The sequence below is a fragment of the Ambystoma mexicanum genome, chromosome 10, assembly GCF_040938575.1.
Source record: "Ambystoma mexicanum isolate Mex_15411 chromosome 10, UKY_AmexF1_1, whole genome shotgun sequence".
Lineage (NCBI taxonomy): Eukaryota > Metazoa > Chordata > Amphibia > Caudata > Ambystomatidae > Ambystoma > Ambystoma mexicanum.
The window spans coordinates 414,717,082-414,737,207 of record NC_090932.1 but is presented as its reverse complement, the minus strand read 5'-3'; positions in this window follow the sequence as shown (position 1 = coordinate 414,737,207).

Sequence of the window (20,126 nt, the reverse complement as noted above, 5' to 3'; positions counted from 1 at the left end):
CTGTGGGGGGGTGCTTTCCTTGGGTCATCAGTGGTGTGCCGCCTATCTTATAGGGATAGCGGAAGAGGATCTGTCCCTCATTGCCATATTTCATATTCATTAAATCGTTCCGATTTACTAAAAACCCAAAGATCTACCAAAAGAGAAAGTGAGACTAGACTTGTAATTAAATCATGTCTCTTCTATATCTGCGAGAACACAACTGACAGGGGATGTTCTGATTTGTATTCACTCTATAGCCTGAAGGCTTCAGACACAAACAAGTGGTATTCTTGGGTATTAAAAAGTCCCTCTATGTAGGGAAAACCTGGAAGGATTTCTCACAACCAGTGAGTGATCTGATTGTTAGCGTGTCCCAGACCTATTCTGCGGACATTGTAAAAAATAGTGAGACAAGCTCTCGATCTATGTGGTCGACTGGTTGTGGATACTATCAACTTCCTCAGGACTGATTACTTCCAGATATCTGGAGTTAATCCCAGGACTATCTGCTCTTGCGGACTTGGCGGACACCTCCATTCCCTAGCCAGCCGCTGGTAACTGTCTTGAGGCTGTGGGGTTCTAATGATTGAGGCTGCACATCTGAATTGTGCTTCACATATTTTAATTAGTGATTCATGCAGTCTTAGTGTAGGACCGCATTGCCTCTCTGGCATCTCCGCTCCTGACTGGCGATAGATCACCAGTCAGGAGCGGAGACACCAGAGATAGTATCCACAAGTATCCACAAGTTGTCATCGAAACCGGTGACAACTACTGAGAAAACCAATAATAAAACCCATAAAGTCATGGTGAGAGGTAATAAACAAATATTTGATAACAAATTTAACGAAAGACAGAAATAGCTTGCAAAGCAAATATGACTCTGATATGTACAAAGTCATTTGATTACTAAAGCTAAACAACAAAATAAAACACAATAAATGAGAGTTCATGTCAATTATAGTATATTTAAAGGACACTTGTACATTTTGAGGACTAACAGTGACGGTAAAATTTAAAGGGCTTACTCACATGCTTCTGTGTAGCCAAATAGCTGAGGAAGGGATGGGGCACCCATATTCCTAATGAACACTGATCTTTTATCTGCTCCTTCCACTGCAGCGGTCTCCACCCAGAAAGGAACTATCTCAATATACACGTACAGGGTGCTTATAGCAACTTCCTCTTGTGATCACATAAGGAACGATCACCTCCTGAAACAACTTCATCATGCCCTCTTGTTCTAACAAAGTGCCTGCCTCTGTGGGGGGAACCATCATCAGCTCTGTTGCCCTGCCTCCCCTGCCTTGTTGGGCAAGAACTCCCCCTGTTGGCCCAGTATCCTCTTCCAATCTTCCCCCTCCTGTGCTCACCCGTTAATTCCCCATCCTTCCCCAGAGACTTGGAAGCCCAGCATTTCTGCATGACCTGTTGAAGTAGCACCCAAAACAGTAGGAGCTTCCCCTCAATCATGGTGGAATACTCCTCCTTTTGCAAGGAGAAATGCAGCTTCTCCTCTCCATTCTCTTCCCAGAGCCATGAGCATGCCATTTCCCTCCTTAATCTCACATGCTATAAAGAGAACCAGAAAACTAGAGTACCAGAAACCAAGTAATGAAAAACATAGCCAAAGAACAAGGCAAAATACAAAACAACACTAGAGTACTCACAATTAACTACACTTGGACACATCAACAATGACAAACCTACACAACGACAAGTTGTGAGACAACAACAACAAGCCCTAGGAGAAAACTGCTGATTGGTAAATAACATTTGGGAGGGGTTAACAGGGATACAGAACTTCTTTTGGCTTTTAACATTTTAAAAAAAGAAATGAAAAGGATAGCTGCAAGAAGGCAGGGTAGGGTTGGTTTTCTGGCTTTGTTATCACAGTGAAACAACACGAATCTGAGCAAAAAGTAAGCAATCAGATCCAAAAACACCAAATAGAGACAAAGGCCTTCCAAAGAACACCAAACCACAAAAATGAGAAATCAAAGTCCTGCAACTGGTCAGCATGCTGCTACCCATCCACCAGTGCGTCATTGTATACTATTGAGGTAGTTTAAACCTCAACAAAAACATTTGAATGCACCATGAGTTCTGTTTTATTAAGGTCATCCATGCCTATAGATTGGGTTAAAAGCTTAGAAACCAAGATGAATTGAGCTAAAAGTGCGTGAACGCTTATAAGCACTATTTGGATATTATCATTGACCCTAAGCTTAGGAAGCGTTACACTAAGATGTTCCTTGGACAACTACAACTCTAGTCTCATGTTGTCAAGTGGGCACTGTGCGAAACCAGAAGGTGTCTCACCCACTAGTCCCAGTGGATCTCTCCTTCAGGTGCCCATGGCACAGCCATCGCCTTTGGATCCAGACCCTGTGGGTGGACCAGTGCGGGAGGATCACCTGGGTGAGGGGTCTTCGGGGGGTGGGAGTGGGACACTGGATGGCAAGACGTGTTATCCCTAACCCTGTAACACATTTACTGCATCTTACTAAGTAGTATACGTGGATCTTTACTCCCCCTCTTTCCCTTCACAAACACTTCCACACAGATAGCATGCTCTGGGAGAAAACAGACTCACACCCAAGCAGTGTACCTGACATGTCCCGCTTCTATGGTCAGGCGAAGTCAGGCAATTACTAACAATCACTCACACCTGAGTTCCATTAAACTTCCCAACATTGATAAAAGGCATAGCACAAGAGCCACTCTGAGCTAGGCAAAGTACACGAAGGAACAGCAGTTTCGAGTCAGCAGCTGAATGAGGGGAGAAAGACGGAAAACCAAGAAGGGTTTGCAAGGAGGGAAATACCCTTGAACTTTTCGGCAAGAAACTGTTACTTTCAAGAAACCTTCAAGTCAGAAAATTTAAGGCCAGGATATCAAACTGAAGAGTCCTGCATTGTGTGTCGGAGATACCAGAGGCCCTCCCGTGTAACTGAGCAAGGTGGGGAGGAGCCAAAGCCTCCATGATATCATCCATGGCTTCAACAACAAAGAAGCACCACAGAGACTAACAGCCAGTGAGTTGGGGAGACCGATGCAAGAGCGGTCTGTGTTGAAGTCAAGGTTGCAAGCAGCAACATTGTATAATGAGCGCTGGAGCCGACAATGTAACATGCGTGCAATGAAAGATGCGAGTAAAGCTAAAAGCTGATGAATGTTTGAACCCGAGAAGGAAAAATATGATATCGTTGACAGAGTGGTCTGGCAGCGTGAATGTGCTCAATCGAAGGGCTCTGTAAGGTATCCCGCCAAGAAGTGGTAGTAATGAAAGTAGAAGATAGATCAGAAAATTGTGCAAAGTGAATCGAAGTGGTCCTGCAATGGTTCAAGCAAAACCCATTGAAAATTCTAAAGTCTTCGATTTTGATATCAAGAGGCAACCGTAGAAAGTGAGATTGCATGGTCCGAGTCCGAACAAGGGAAACCAAATGTGAATATTGTGCAAAAGGGATCCGAGCCCGAATGAGGGAGATCCATGATCCGAGCCCAAACAAGGGAGATCCATTGGCTGAGCCCGAATGAGGGAGACCTAGCGTAAACATTGTGGTAAAAAGGGGGTTCAAGCCTGAAGGGGAGAGACCCATGATGAATACTTGAACCGAGAACTTGTGCATGTGAAGATCCTGATAAGAGTGGAACTTTGATATTTGTTTGTTACGACAGGCCCTCTGCAGTAAGAGACTGGTACTGAAAAGATGCTTTGGCAGATGGCACTGATACCTATGCTTTGAAATCTATCCTCGTGGTAGAGAAGCCAGAGCGTGTGCGCAACCCGAACGTGCTGCCTTGCCCCGTGCTGAAAACGTGGGGAAGGGAAGCCAACTGCTCAACCGTCCTGACATTATTTCTTGACCACTTTTCTTTTTGCCCACACAATTGTCTCACACCATTTTGTATTTAGAATGATTGTCAAAAGGTTTATTTGTATTGGCCTTTTTATTTTGACAGAGACTCGACTAGGACTGCATTATTATTATTTGATGGTTGTAGCTTTCTCTCATCCTTAGATTTAGGCTTAGGCGTTCAACCAACCCATTGAAGTTCAATAAACACCCGTGAACTGTGATCACGTGTTTCTGTCTTCACTGTTTGATACCATGCCTTCCTTACAGCACCCTCACAATGCTTTCTTTTTGCCTGTACAGTGAGGGGTCAGAAGAGGCAGTGGAGAATTTCCTGTTGTTTTGCAAGTACAGGTACAGACAACCCAGATCTGTATACCTCATGACCTTTTCCTGTTCCAATTATTATTATTATCATTATTATTATTATTATTATTATTATTATTATTATTATTATTATTAGGGTATTTATTGAGTGCTGACCTAGCTTCGGGAAACAATGGAGTGCTTTACAATCATAGGGGGAAGAGCACAGTGAGGGAAGTTGAGAAAAAAAGGAGACGAGAGCTTATAGGGGAGGGTGGACAATTGGCAGCAAGGGACCTACGAGCAACCGGGGGGAGACAGTGGGGAGCAGATCACTGATTCTCAGCTAGGTTGGGGAGTGCAGTGTGTGTGGACCTAACTGTTAAGGAGGAGCCATTCTTTGAAGAGGAAAGTCTTGAGCTCTTTCATGAACTCTAGAAGTGATGTGGCAAGTCTGATGTTGACGGGGAGGATGTTCTAATGGGTTTTGGGGAAGCAGGGAGGTTTTGCATCATTTTATTGACTACCTGCATACTAGCTAGTTGTTTAGGATTACATTTGATTTGGAAATTGCATTGAGGATCAATTGTCTGAAGTGTGAGAACATATGACAATTGTTAGTTTAGGTAGAGTTTAGGGGTGTATGTAAAGCTAAATATATACGCTCCTTAATGGTGATATTGTGTTTTTTAAATAACAATGTTTATTTTATGTAATTGTGAATATTGTGATTCATATACATCTTTAAAAATAATGGCACATGTTCTTATTTATTATATTATGGTCATGTATTTATGTACACAATTTTAGGTTTTGATTGGTTTTTGGTATAATGATAGTTGTATTTGTATTTTATATGTTTTCTTTGTATGATCTACAATGAGCTTTTCACGTGAATAAAAATTGTTTACTGCTGCTACCAAAAATGTACAGTCTAATATGTTCTGCATGATCCAAAAAGTATTATGAGGAAAAGTCACAATTGTATGTAAAAAACTGTTTTGAAACGTTCTTGCATGTTTTAGATTGTATTGCAGTAGCATTTAGTTCACATTTTCAGGCCGGATCCAGAACTATCCCCTAGAAATTGGAATTTGGTATTAGAAACATCACCAGTTCAACATTTAATTTTGATGTTGAAAAAAAAGAATATTTTGATGTATGTTTGCCTGTGTGGATTTATTACACCCCACAGCATACATGCATCTCTATTGAGCTTGGAGCTAATGGGTAAGGCGCAAGGAGTTGAGAGAACAAAAAAATATTGGAACACAATAGGCTACGTAAGATTCGAAACGTTCATTTACAAAAAGCAAACACTTCAATTTCACTTGCGGAAATGCAGCCAAATGTTCTAAGCTTCCTGGAGTTTTGTTTTGGGCACATTTCCTCATTTATTTAGTATAAAATGTAGCTAACTATTCTGGCATATGCCACGTATGTAGCATGTGAACTGCTTAAATGAAACTTAAAGAAAAAGATTTGGCTTGTTTTAAAACAATTTCTCACTCTTTATGTGGAAATAAAGGAGAATGTGTTTTTGTTCCTCTGTGAAAGGCCTTTTGGCAGCTTGCAAGATATTTTTCCCATGACCAAGCGAGGCTCTTTTCTTGCCACCACACTGCCAGAGAGATGCTTGAGAACAGGGAGAAATGATGTCAAGTTGGAATAGGAATCAAGCTGGCAAGCAGTCTGTAAAAAGAAAGCAAGCCCTATTTAAGTGGCATGGGCATAAACTACTTAGGGCATTAGAAGATTGACTAATCTATCTGCTGATAGACAGCTCTGTGTTAAAAGCCGCGCTGTAGAGACAAATGGGTCAAGGTTTCCCACCATTCTTGAAGCTAAAATGGCAGACAAGCAGGTTTCTAAGTCTCTTTTTCGGGTTGGCAGAGCTGCCTTAGCTCCACTGAGAAGTTAGAAATGTGAGTAGTCATCCTGCATTTTAGGAAGCTGAAGACCCGCACTGGTTGAACTAAGACTGGAAGGTTATAACAGGACGATCAGGAGAAAGATAAACATTTGGTTGTAAAACAATGGATGCAAAAACATCTGGGAGCCAGAGCTGGTAAACATGGAATTCTAAGGTGTGAGAATGATGTCTTATTAAGGAAGAGTTGATCAATGAAGATGCCCCACATCTCCCCACACATTCAGAGAAGAATTGAAATCCCACTTTTTCAGGCTATATTTGCTAATCCTAATCCTTATATCGCCCATCTGTTCCCCTCCTTTCACCCCTACATTTGGACGGGAGCCATTGCTTTGGTTCGGTCTCCTAGAGCTATGTCCCTAAATATGGAAACTGGTATGTGTTTTGATACTTGTCATATACTGGAGTCCCCTCCTAGGAATCCGAATGTGTACACCAAGTTTGCTAGGCAGGTACCCCCATTTGCTATATGAACGCACTCCCGCGATTGCCTCTCTAGATTAGGTGTCGACTACACAAATGGTTCCATGTCATTTCATGGGGGGATGACATTTCACAGGGTTTTTCTCCACGGAAATTGTAACGAAAAAAACTCATTGATTTTTTATTTTTTTTTATTTTTGAGGGTGTTACCCCCATAGCCACACCCCCTTTAATTGTTTATCTATTCCCAAACACCCACACCCCATATATATTTTTCTAACCCCCCCTAAAAAATTAGATTTGTTTTTTCGTTAAAATGTCTGTGGAGAAAAACCCCACGAAATTACAACCCACGACGAAAGGATGTTGCACCATGCAAATCCCTTTAGAAAAATAAATAGATATAATGGGCAATGAAACACATTGCAGGATGTTTTTTTTTTTTTTTGCAATTTGGTGGATCAGTACAAATTAAATGCAACTAGAAGTAAAAGCCTGAATGTACTGGCAGTTCTTTTTTTTTTTTAAATGCACTTAAAAACAATGAATTTCTCGGAGATTAAGGGCCTCATTACACGGTAGGCGGTAACCATGGTGCTATTAGCGCCATGGTTGCCGCCACTATTTTACCGTGTCCGCCTTGGTGGATGGCGGAATTACCGCCCTACTCCAAGGTGAGCGGGGGCGGTAATTCCCCATTCACCAAGGCACTTCCCCATTCCCATTTTTGCCCCCATAGGGCATAATGGGAATGGGGAAGGAGCTAATTACGGTACTGCAAATTGCGATACCGTAATTAGCACCGAGGTCCCTTTGCGGCAACCTACTTTAACGGCTGGTAAAACCAGCCGTTAAGGTCGGGTCCCGCAAAGGGAACTCGTAGTAAGGCGGTGCCGGTAAACCCTTACTGCCTAACGTGTAATGAGGCCCTAAATCTTTTAATTTAGTATTGAATAATATGTTGGTGATTTGTCACCAAAGAGCACAAACTGAGCGAGTGTCACCATCCATCGCAAGAGAAACCTGTGTAAATACGTCTTTCCTCAATAGTATAATACTAGTAAATAGTATTTCCTCAAAGCAGCCCTTTCAAAGAGTTCTGTCCATCATCCAATACACCTGACATGGGAGGGATCCATAAGTCTGAACCATCCCATCTAGCAGCAAAGACAACATTTCAATTAGCTTTCACTCGTGCTTCCATCTGCCTGTTAGATCAACATGCATCCACTCTTTGACAAAAATCACTAGTTCCCTTTGTCCCTGATTGTCTTTCCCCAAAACGCTCTCTGTTCATCTAATCCTGTACCCACCTTTCCCCACATTAGCCTCTTTCCCTTGTTACATTTCCACCTTCTACTTGTTCCAGTATGGTCTGGATCCCCAGGTGGGAGCACAACATGCCAACACCTAAACATTCCTTGGTTGTTTGAAATCACGAAGGTGGTGAATTTGCTCAGTATAATTCTTTCTAACATAACATAACATTCTGTTCTCGGCCATTTTCCATATTGTGCTTCTCATTCTTACATTTTCCTCATAATAACACCAACAAGAAAGTGCACTTCAGTGCCCTGCCTGACCTTTGTGGTTGACAGTATCGTGGATAAACGGGCCAAAGGCCTCCAGAGCTAGTGGATGCTGGAACTGGGGAGAGATATAATGGGGATCCTCAGAACAACCAAACTGAGTCCCCCTGTTCAGGCAGGGGTCAGTTTAAGGAGTCTGACATGTTTACCCTCCATCCCCTGCAGACATCCATGACCACGCAGTGGGCAATAATAAGAGCACACACAAGGCCAAGGGCCCTAGAAACATTCAGAACCATTTAGGGAGTAGTCATAAGGCCATTCACTCGCCCGCTGCTGGCACTTACTTGCAAAGCCACCAAGGGGGTAGACATAGTAATACTCAGATCCCCAATCTCCCAAAATGACCCCTGCCTTATCCTGGGGACTCAGTTTGGTTGGTCTGAGGATCTCCAGCATACCTCTCCCCGGTCCCAGCATCCATTGGCTCTGGAGGCCTTTGCTCCCTTTCTCCAGTGAGCACCACAAAGAGACGGGGAAGCTCAAAGTCTTAAAGAGATCCCTTCGCAAAAGGCTGACAGTGTCAGAATTCCGTTCCAGCTCTCAAGCCAGACCAAACATCGAACAGAAGAAATGCAGCCTCTACCTTTAAGGCAAACATGTTGCAAGATTTCAGCATTAAGGATGACCAAAGAAATATATTAATTTGCTCGTTGCTGAGGCTGCAGTAAACATTTTGTATTGCACAAGAGAATTGACTTGCTCAGTCTGCACAGATAATACATCAAATGAGCAACAGTCTCCTGGTCCCCATAGCATTGCATGGATGACAAAATAGCAAATTATCCATTCCATGATGAAGTCATTGTTAATGTAACCAAATGCTTCTCCAGCATACAAGGGGATTTTCTAACTCCTAATATACATTCTGTGAGAATAGAGGGACCTAAACTAATGCAGGCAGTGATGGCAGGGTTTCAAGAGAGGTTTGGGGGGTAGAGAAGCCTCACACATGTCAATTACTTTTCTATCATTTAAGATGATGGCAGGCCTTCATGTAACCTTAGGTAAGTCAATGCAGGAAAACTTGACTGGCAACAGAGTGCGCGCCTTGTCACTGATTCTTAACCATTATGTTCTAGGAGTCCCGGGCTCAAATGGCGGCAGCACCAGGGCCATCATGCCTTACAACGGAGAGCCACAAACATGGCTTTCCCCCTTCCCCTATCAAGGGTAAGATTTGTGCTATGGAGGGAGTTGTTTCCAGTCACCTGCAAGAGAAATAAAGTGTGAAAAATACAAGTACCAGAATCCTTAGAGACACTATAGTCAATTAACCTGCTGCACCTGAAAAGGAAATGAAGACATGCCTGAAAAGGTAAAGAAATACAGCCTCCCTGAAGATTGATGGAGTCATGAAAACGTGCGTTTGGAGGAGAAGTCAATGCAGGAAAACTTGACTGGCAACACAGTTTGCGCCTTGTCACTAATTTTTAACCATTGGTACATTGTTATTCCACATATCCCTATACTGTACCCAAATGGAGGCAAGACCCTACAATCAAATCTGGCTATTCTGGCAGTGTGTGGAGTTTGAGAAAGAGTTGGAGGAAGGAGTTTGGTGTAAAGTAGCGAAAGAGGGGAGTGCGGAGAGGAGAGCAGAATGAAAGCATTGAAGGTTGGAGGGGGATTCTGGAGGAGGTTGGAGGAAGAGCAAATGACATCTGGAGAATATTGAAAGTTTGAGACAGTGGGCCTCATTACACGGTAGGCGGTGAGCCATGGCGCTATTAGCGCCATGGCTCATGCCGGTAAAATACCGGCACCGCCTTGGCGGAAAGGGGATTTACCGCCCCATCCCAAGGTTGGAGGGGCGGTAAATCCCCCTTCCGCCATTGCCCTTCCCCATTCCCATTTCTGCCCCATAGGGCTCTATGGGAATGGGGAAGGCGCTAATTACGGCACCGCAATTTTGCGGTGCCGTAATTAGCTCCGAGGTCCCTTAGCGGGTCGGTATTTAACGCCTGCAAAAAGCAGGCGTTAAAACTCCGACCCGCTAAGGGACCTCGTAGTAAGGCGGCAGGGATTTACCGGTACCGGTATTTTACCGGTGCCGGTAAATCCCTACCGCCTACCGTGTAATGAGGCCCAGTGAATCAGGGAGGTTGGTATTAGAAGTTTACATGGAGGAGATGGGGAGTTGTTATCTGAAGGAAAAGAGTTGTTGGGAAGTGGAAGAGTTTGACCATCAGAGAAAGAGGTGGCGTTGTGAGGGTTTTGGGGGGATTTGGTACTATCTGGAAAGACAGAGAGTAAGAATGTTGGAAAGATTGTGAGTAAAAAAGACCAAGACACACCTGTGCAAAAGTAGAGATAGAAGTTAGAGGGGGAGATACACTTTGAAACTTGGAAAGGCGGGAGAAGAACGGTTATGCCGACTTAAAAGAAAGACCACAAAGATTCTGGGGGACCAGCATAGTCCAGGTCATAATTTAGAGGTGTTGGGATGAGGTACCTGATGTTGCACTCACACTCAAAAGAGCTTAAAATAGGAGGGGCAGAAAGAGCATGTCCCAAAGATGAGGACCCTAGAGCGGGGAGGTGGTCAGTAGACTGGAAACACCCTAAGCCCAACCCATAGAATTTGGAAGAGTGAACCAGATTGCAAGAAGTACAACCACAGCCTCAGCCACCAGAGGAGTCTTTTAGGCTTTTTTCTAAGGACACAACATATTAGCCAGGGGGGGCATAAATATTGTACGTAACAGATTGGTGTCCCAGAGCACCACAAAACCTGCAAGATGAGGACAAATACAAGGGTCAACAATCAGATGTTTGAGCAGGTACAGGTTTAGCACACTCTGGGACTTCGTAGTAGACTATTTTCGCTGCTATGATTTTCATAGAGAGAATCTATTGGTAAAACATTTTTATCGGTCCCCCCATCTCATGCCATTCCCCTTTCGATTTATAGAAGTATCCTATACTCAAGTAGGTGAAACCTGATCACCCAAATGGAATCTAGAAAGAAAGCCCACAAAATTAAGCAGACTCAGTTTCCTTTTTGACACAACTTTCACTTTGAGCTATTCTCTAAACTCACCTTTCCTGAACCACAAATACAAATCCTAAATTTAGTACCAATAATTGTCTTACGCCCCCCACACAGTCCAAACTGTGACAGGTCCTATGATTTTCCAGAAGTACCCTGAAGCCCTTAATGTTGGCGATTGGCCATAGAGGTTAGGGATCCTGACCATTGCCTTTTATGTTAGGTTTATCACTTTAATGCCTTACTAGTGTCATGTAGACGAGTGAGGTTTAGAAAGAGTCGAAAACACAATTTTAGGGAAAAAATGGCTTTTTATGCAACACTAAAACTCCACTCTGGGGATCAAACTCAAATGGAGTGTCAGTATAAACTTGAGTTAAATGCTCCATCTTTTCCAGGATCTCCATTAAAGTTTTTAAGAGCTTGGAGTACTCTGTCACTCACAGTCTAAGGGGATTTCTTAGTGCTAGTTCTCCAGATGGTCTCCTGGTGTTGTCGGGTTGCAATCAACTCCGCTTTACCTTTTAGGATCTGTTGACATTGCTTCGTTTCGGCCATGAGATGCAGATGTAGCTGACATGTATCCTCCATTTTGTGCCAGAAACTGCTGGCCTTGTTAGGCCCGAGCTTACACCACCCTTTACTAGGGTCCTGATTCCTTCCTTCTTCGCTGCCTCTCTACTCCTCCTTTTAGCCTGCTCTTCCTTGCTGCATGCTCTTCCCTCCATCCATCGTGGATTTTACCACTTCTGTTCAGGGTCATGCCAAACCCCTGCCTTGATCAACTCATGCCCTCTCATTCCTTCTCACTTTGGCAGACTTTAACCTCACCAACCTCCCACTGACAACCGTCTCCTGCCACCTCATGATGGCACCCTCCTTCTACCACCTGGTATCTTCCTTCTACCATCTACTGATGTCTCCCTCCTACAATCTCCTGATGTATTCCTCTTAACACCTCTGATGACTCCACCACCACCTGATGTCTCTCTCCTTCTGCTTCCAGAATTCTGTCACAATCTTTCCAAATACCCACACCTCACCTTCCTTGAACAACTTTTATACTTTGGTGACTCCTCCTCTGGGTAGAAGGGTCTTCACCTGAATATCCTCATGTTTGTTGCTCGTTGATTGGTGACTGTGTAATTGATTTTCCCCCTAAATTGTAGTGTATGCTCCTGCACAAGATGTATGCAGAGATGGTACCATGGCTTTAGAAAGCTGGTCCACCATTTTGGATTCTTTCTTTGCATGACTTTGAGCATGCATGCAGGCACACACAGACAAGCAGGCCCACTGCACCAGCAGGAACCACAGTGACTAGAGTAACGGTCGCAGGGTTACTATTATAAGTTCGGTAAGGGCCAGCTTCTATATCACGATGAGCATGCTTTGGGGTAGGGGTGCATTGCTTGTTTAAGGTCGCAAGTCTTTTAGTAAGGCTCTTAAAGGGTTAAAGGGAGATGTCAATCTTTTTGCCAATTCGACGGCCGGCCTGAGTATCAGGCCTTTGCTGATGTTTATTTTGAACCAATTAAAAACCTGTTCTTCAAAGTTTTCCTTGGTGTGTGTTTCAGTGTCTTCGTGATCAAGCTGTTTCTGGAATGGGTTGGCAGTGGAGCAGGATCCGATCACCTCACGTACCCAAGGACAGCACCATCAACACATCTAATCCTATCGCAGATTTGTAGCAATATGTTCCATAATAATCGTTGGGAAGTACAGGTTGGTAACACGGACACAAGAAGCTCACATCTGGCTGGAAAATAAAACACATGAGGGTAATAGACAAAAACATAGAAAGAAATATGCAGTAGGTATTACATAAGAGGTAGTAGCAAAGGATCTGGGAATAGAGTGGTATTGCCAAAGAAGAGAGGAGGCAAGACGTGGAAAAGAGGGGGAAAAGTAGGGTGACCAGATGTCCTGGTTTTGCCGGGACTGTCCTGGTTTTTGGTTGCTCTGTCCCCCTTTCTCAAGATTATGTTTCCGTTGGAAACTGCAGTGGTCCCGGTTTTTGGTAGTCGGTCTTTATAGCTCACAGGCATTAATGCACAATCTGACACAGAAGGAATGCTGCATTTTACAATTTAAGACAGTGTTAGTTTATGATACATTAATTATAATATGTGTTTATTTGAACAGTAGCACCTAAACCCCCTTCTCCAACCTCTACTGAAGTGTAGTGCCTTGACAGCCACTTTCAAGAGTTAGTCCTACTTTTATGTCAGTTGCCCTGTCACAGGTTTTTTACTTTTTAAATCTGGTCACCCTAAGGAAAAGCACCATGAAGTGTAGTGGTGAAGGTTTATAAATGTGGAGTTTTATGCCAGTCCTTGGGATTCCTCCAGAATGGGGATATGAAAAGCCCAACAAGCCGGAACTAACACTCATGCATCATCCACCCGTCGAAATAAAGTCGCAGATCTGCCAAGTAACAGACCCATAATAAACTTTTATATCATTCTCTAAGAAAAAGTCGAGGTCCGACCAGAATTCAGCTAAAGATGGGAGGTAAGAAACTGAAACAAATTTCAAAGGAAAAATACAAGTTGGGTCACATCTGTTTTAGAAACCTAGGAAATAGAGACACAACCAGGAAATAGGCCATAGATGAAGAATTGTGTAGCAAAACCTGAGGAAACACTGTGCTGAAACTTCTACAAAATGGCTGTGGCACAAGGTCCTTGGGAAATATAATGTCTTCTCGTTTCCATGTGTGAACTGAGGAATCCTGTGGATGGCCTGTGGATGGCCGTGATGAAAGAACTATGGGAATAGACACCATGTTTTTTGTGGTGGGGGTACCGCTGAGAGCAAGATAGCTCGAGCATCCAAATGACAGGTGTGTTACCCGTGCAGAGAAGTGAGCAAACACACTGGGAATGGCTTCAGAGAGAATTGGTCAGTAATGTTTAGTTCAATGCATTGATTGTCAACTTACATTCAAGTTGGTGGTACTGGATACCCCTGCTTTGAAGTCTGTTTCCCGCAGATCGTTAGCCAAGCTTGGTCTCATTTCATATATTGATGTTCCAATCACCGCAGTTCTGTGCCTGCCATTATACCTCTCAAAAGGGTGTTCCTCCGTCAACCTCACACATTCATAATGGCATCCTTTGGGAGCTGTGATTTTTTTGTTGTTGTGATTTCTGATAGTTACTTGCAGTGTTTTTTTAATCCCATTTTGGCTCCCCCACTACAACAGAAAAACCGTGGGCTTACTATCAATCTTCCTCTAGGAGCCTGTGTAATTAATTGTCCAGAAGGTACTCATAAGTGTCAATTTCTTCAGGCTTTTGACATGCATTCTCTTAAGGTCGTATTTTGGTCCTTCATTTCCTTGATTTCCCTCAAGAGATTCTAAAAATTAAATTGGGCTCTTGTGTCCCGTGTCATGCGGGCAGAGGCCAGCTTCTAAGTTCGGGGAGGGTATTGGACCAGTGCTGCTCAACGTTGTCTTGTTTTCAAGACAAGCACTTTGCCACTGAGCTATTCTCCCGGCGCTAGTCTGTATATTTATTTTTCCTGGAAAATGTTTAGGCTTTTTTTATGTTTCTCGTATTTTCTGGAATCACTACCCTTTACCCCATTTGCCATGGTTGCTGATGGTGGAAATGGCTTTTCTATACGCTGATATGTTCTTTATGGTTAAGTATTCACACTGTACCATTCAATGAGGAACCACATTCAAAACGTCTACCTCCTTCTTCCTCCAATGAGGTTCAGCCTTCAGGGCTTTTTTTTTTAATACTTCACTGTGATCTTCATTATCTGTTTCCCTTGTTGTCCTTTTGTAAAATAATTCAAAGACTGGCCTCTCAGCTTTCCACTGAGCGCTTCGAAGCTGCTGTAAGGCAGCATAAGCACTGTACTAGCAAACAAACACGGACAATAAAAGATATTTGCTGCACTTTTCTTTTCAGGATTTCCTACAGCTCTCGGGCTCCTAGCTGAGTCATTTGATATTTGTTTTACATTGATAACATTATTTTAATATAGATGGAATATGTTTATTGTTGTATACTTTAATGGCTTTACTCCGGAATAACGCTAATTTGATGTTGATGATTTAACATTTTAGTATTCTTCTTAAGCTGTAATCTCCTGTTTAGGATCAGAGTTCTACAACCTGTGGCTACCAGGTATGTTGGACTATGACTTCATTCATGCCTCACCATTGACGATGGTGCATAGGACAGATGGGAGTTGTAGTGTAAAACACCAAGAGACATGAAAGGTTGCAAACCTCTCGTTTAGATGTAATTTCAATGGCTCTCACCCACCTTCCTCTTTTTTCTCCTTGTGAAAGAGTAGAGTTGGTTCTCAGTACATACATGCACTGGCTAACTACTTGCATGACATATTAATTGGCAAGATTACAGTAAGTTTAAGAATCAGCCAATGAAAAACAAGGATTTCCATATTCCCTTACTCTATTTCTGTAAATTACCATGCCTTCACGACTCTCTAGAGCAGCGGACTGGGAAGATAGTGGGTGACAGGTAAGTTTGAGGCAGTCCATAATGTATATAAATATGTATAGAAAAGGATCTGCAGAAGGGGGATGTCTTTATTTTTCCTTCATTATTCGAATATTCTTCTATCCTCCCTATTCTTAAGGAACCTTCCTTACACCCTTTTCTCCCCTCTAACTGTTGCCCATTCTCGCTCTTACCTTTCCTCTCCAAACTGCTGGAACATATCGCCTACTCTCAAGTTTCTTCCCATGTGAACACTGCTTCTCTTTTTCCTCTCCATCAATCCAGTTTTTCGCCCTCTCCACTTGACCAAAGCTGATCTTCTCTCCGTCTGTGACTCACTCCTATCCGCTCGTCACTGTAGGCAATCATCTCTCTTGGTTTTACACGATCTGTCTCGCCTTTGACACCGTTGATCACTCTCTGCTTCTTAGTTCTCTTTCTGGTCTCAGGTTTCACGCTTCTTTTCTAAACTGGTTTCACTCTTAGCTCACTAATCCCAAACACTCAGTTTCTTGGGCTGGCCTACATTCTCCTATTTTTCCTCTTCATTATGGTGTACCTCAGGGCTCGGTCTTAGGTCCCCTGCTTTTCTCTCTTTACACCATTCCTCTTTGCTCTCTTATCTCCTACTTTGGCCTTTCCCATCATCTTTATGCTTTATACTCAATCCTTTCTTTCTTTCTCCTCATTCTCCCCTTCTATACACTCAACTCTTAAATCTTGATTTCTTGCGATTCTTGGATGTCAGCCCGCTTCCTCCATCTATACCCCTCCAAGATTGAAGTTCTTTTTCTATCCTGCCACAACTGTGCCATCTCTTCTCCTTTGCTTCTCTTCTATCACTTTTCCCCTTCTTCTCTCCCAATTTCTCTCTCTGCCTGGAATCTTCATGCTATTCTTGATTCATTCTTCTCTTTCTTTCTCCTCTCACATCTACGATCTTTCCCTCTCCTGTCGGTTCCAGCTCTTTAACATTCATAAGGCTAGACTTTTTCTTTCCTTACTACAGTAATTTATGTTTCTTCTCTTATTTTCTCTCATCTGTTTTACTGTTCCTCTCTTCTTCTTGGTATTCCTGCTGCCCACCTCTCCCCTCTTCGATCTATTTATAACTCAGCCATATGTTTCTTTTCTCCCTATCCTTTCACGATTCTATTTCGCCTGCTTTTCGCCTATAACTTTTGTATCGCTTCACTGGCTCCCCTTTGAGTCACGTTTGCTATTTAACCTTCTGTGTCTAGTTGTTAAATGCCTCCAAGCCCTCGTCCCTTCCTAGCTTTCCTCTCTCATTTCCTTCTATGTCCAATCACGCTCCCTCCAATCTTAATATCTTTTTCTTCTTACCATTCCAGTCCACCCGGTGCTAAATCCCATTTCCGCTGTTTGTCTCTTGTTTCCCCTAGGCACTGCAACGTGCTTCCTCTCCCTCTTCGATCACTTTCTTCTTTTCCCATTTTCAGTTCACGCATTAAATATCACTTGCTTACCTGTTAACTTGTTTTGTTCAATTTCTTCTGCATGATTTGTACCGTCTTGTTTTAGCACAGCGCTTTGGCGTATAGCGCTATATAAATCAAAATAAAATAAAAAATAAAATAAAATCTTTGGATTGCTCAGAATGCTGGCTTTTTCCATCAAATGAAGCATAGGCTTTGAGCAATCTGATTGGCTGTGATACGCCACTGAGGTGGTATTGTTCTTCAGAATGCTGGCCCACCCTCTCCTTTGTGTTCAGCAGCCCTGCACAATTCATCAAATCTTTTCCAAAACAGCAGGTGTTATAATGGCTTGCTACTGTTTTTTTCTGTCCTTAAAACACATGCCTTCTGTTTGTGATTGATTACAAATATATATATAAATGGAGTATATCAGGCTTTGGTTGAGACAAATGCCTATTTTATCAGGGTAGGTGGGGTTCCGCTCCCAGTATTGGGTTATGCGGATGATAGGGTCATAATTGCCCGCACTCCCATAGCTTTACAATCTTTGGTGGATCCTTACACACAATTTATGTCCAACCAGAAATTGGCAGTGAACTCCAAAAAATCGGCAGTTATGGTCTGTAGGAGCATAGGCACAAAACAACTCAAGATGCGCACAATCAGGAGCGGTGGAGAGCCCATACCGAGGGTTACTAAATTTGAATATTTAGGAGTTTGTTTTAGCGGAAATTGGCCGGGATCTGGTCATGTAGATAAACAATGTCTGGGGATGAGACAGGCTTTTGGGGGTGTCCCGATTGCAAACGAATTGCTTTGGGCAACCAATCAACTTAATCTTTGAAGTGTACAGAGCACAAACAAAAACTGCTAGTAATTATGTGCCGCATTATGGGGCATGGAAATAATTATCAATATTGAAAATGTGGAGAATACCTTTTTGGAAAAACTACTCAGGCTACCACAGTCTGCACCTAATTTTGGTACACATTTGGAATTGGGGTGCCCGCACATTGGTGATGAGTGGTTGTTGACCCCTTTGTTGCACTGGCTGGCGATTTGGTCAAACCCGAAAGCTACGCTTTTGCATACGATTATAAGAGCCCTGGTGACTAGCTCAGTTAAACAGAAAATTCCTTGGCTCTTTTATATTCAGGAATGTATTACCCAGTTAAACTGTGACAGCCTGCTATGTCCACCAACACTTTTGTCTTCTTGTTCTGTGAGGAAATATAAGCAACTCTATAATGCTATTCTTGTGTCAAACAGGGAAACTCTCACTCTGGGTACACCTGCAAACAGAAGGCACATTGTTTTAACCAACACAGAAGGCATTCAGCCGTTCCTGCTTCATAGTCACAAGCCTTCAGACCAATGAGCCCTGACACACGCACGTTTCAACTCTTTATGGCTTGGGGCACGACCTAAAAACTGGACACACAATGAACAGCCTATAGCTTGCCCATGCTGTCAGTGGCACAAGGAGGATTTATTGCAGTTTGTGTTGTTCTGTCCAGCCTATATGGATCTGAGAAGAAAAACATTATTACCATTGATTAAAATTGCAGGTATTACCCAGGCTAGACCCGCCTTATGCTATTTGTTATCAGCTGCCACAATGCCAGTAGCCTGGATTCTGTGGACTATTTGAGAAAAGCATGGCACCGGCAGAACAAACCTACCCTTTGCAATGTGACAGAACACTCATAATGCTAAGACCATTTATGAATTTTACTGGTGGATATTATTTTTATTGTAACCTGACTGTACACATGCATTTCACATAAGTTTTTTATTTTGATTTTTTTAACAACGCATTTGTATTTCGTGTTGATCTTCTATTTTATCTTGCAAATGTTGTTTATGGATACATTTTTCCGAATAAACTTATTTGATGATGATGAAAAAAGGAAAAAATACATATTGAACCTGACTATTTTTGTTTAGGAGTTGTCATAACCACTTGAGTGTTTTTGCCAACATTTGAGTACAATCCATTAACAGAATTCGATCAATTGTCATGAGAGTAATTATCATGTTTTGGATTTCCATTAATTATTTTAATGATTGAAGATCTGTGCAGCAGGTTTTTCGTCTACTTCCATCGGTTTTGCTATCAAAAAATAATGTGTAACTCACCATTGTAGATCATAGTCAGGCTTCTAATTTGTCAAAAAAGAAATGTTAGTATTTGTTTAAACATGTATTTATATACAAGGTTCCAACTATAAACTGACCACTTTTGCCATCTCCTCTTAAATACCTGTTTTTTCCATTATTTGTTTTGCCTTTTCACTGTTACGTCATACCAGGCCTAATTCTTGTATTAGGGGTTAATACCCCGCCCAAATGAATCTCTACCTCAGTCTTTATTGCTCTACTACTTAACTCATTGGTACCTAAAATAGTAGTCTTATATCTTTGTTGGCATTCTTCTATCATCCAAAATATGCTTCAATTTTTACATCATATGCTACTAATTTGTATTTGTATTGTATTTAAGTTATATAGCACAATACACCAATGAGCTTAATAAAAAACAAAAGGTACATAAAAGTGGAAGTAAAAGGAATAATTCATGGAGATAAGACATAGTCGTTAAGATGAGAATGGGACAAGCCGTTGTATGAGAAAGATTGAAGATCAAGGGGAAGTTTTTTCTAGTAATGAGAATCAAAGGGGGGGAAGGAGTGGAACAAGGTTATGCACATGGGGGACGGAGTGTTAAAGCAAAAAGGGAATATCGAGGCTGAGTACCCCCAAAAGGAAATGCACCAACACGGGTTTACAAAGATACACAGATCTTTATTCTATAACTGAACAGTTTTCAAAAGGACAAAGTATCAGATAGCTAACAGGCCCTCAGTACAAAACAGCAAATACCAGCCCTTTCGGTGTGTGAAGTGAGTGGGACTGTACATCAGAATACTCGCTCTTTTATACAATTCTTAACATGATGTCCAGCCCATCTACAGGTTAATAATTCCTCGGGCTAGGGGTTCCTGCCGAGTTCACTTCTAATCCATTCATCTATAGGCACATGGATTATTCTTAGTACGTTCGCAAATAGGTCAAAATGGCAACAGTGTATTCTCTGGATTTAACGTTAAGCCTT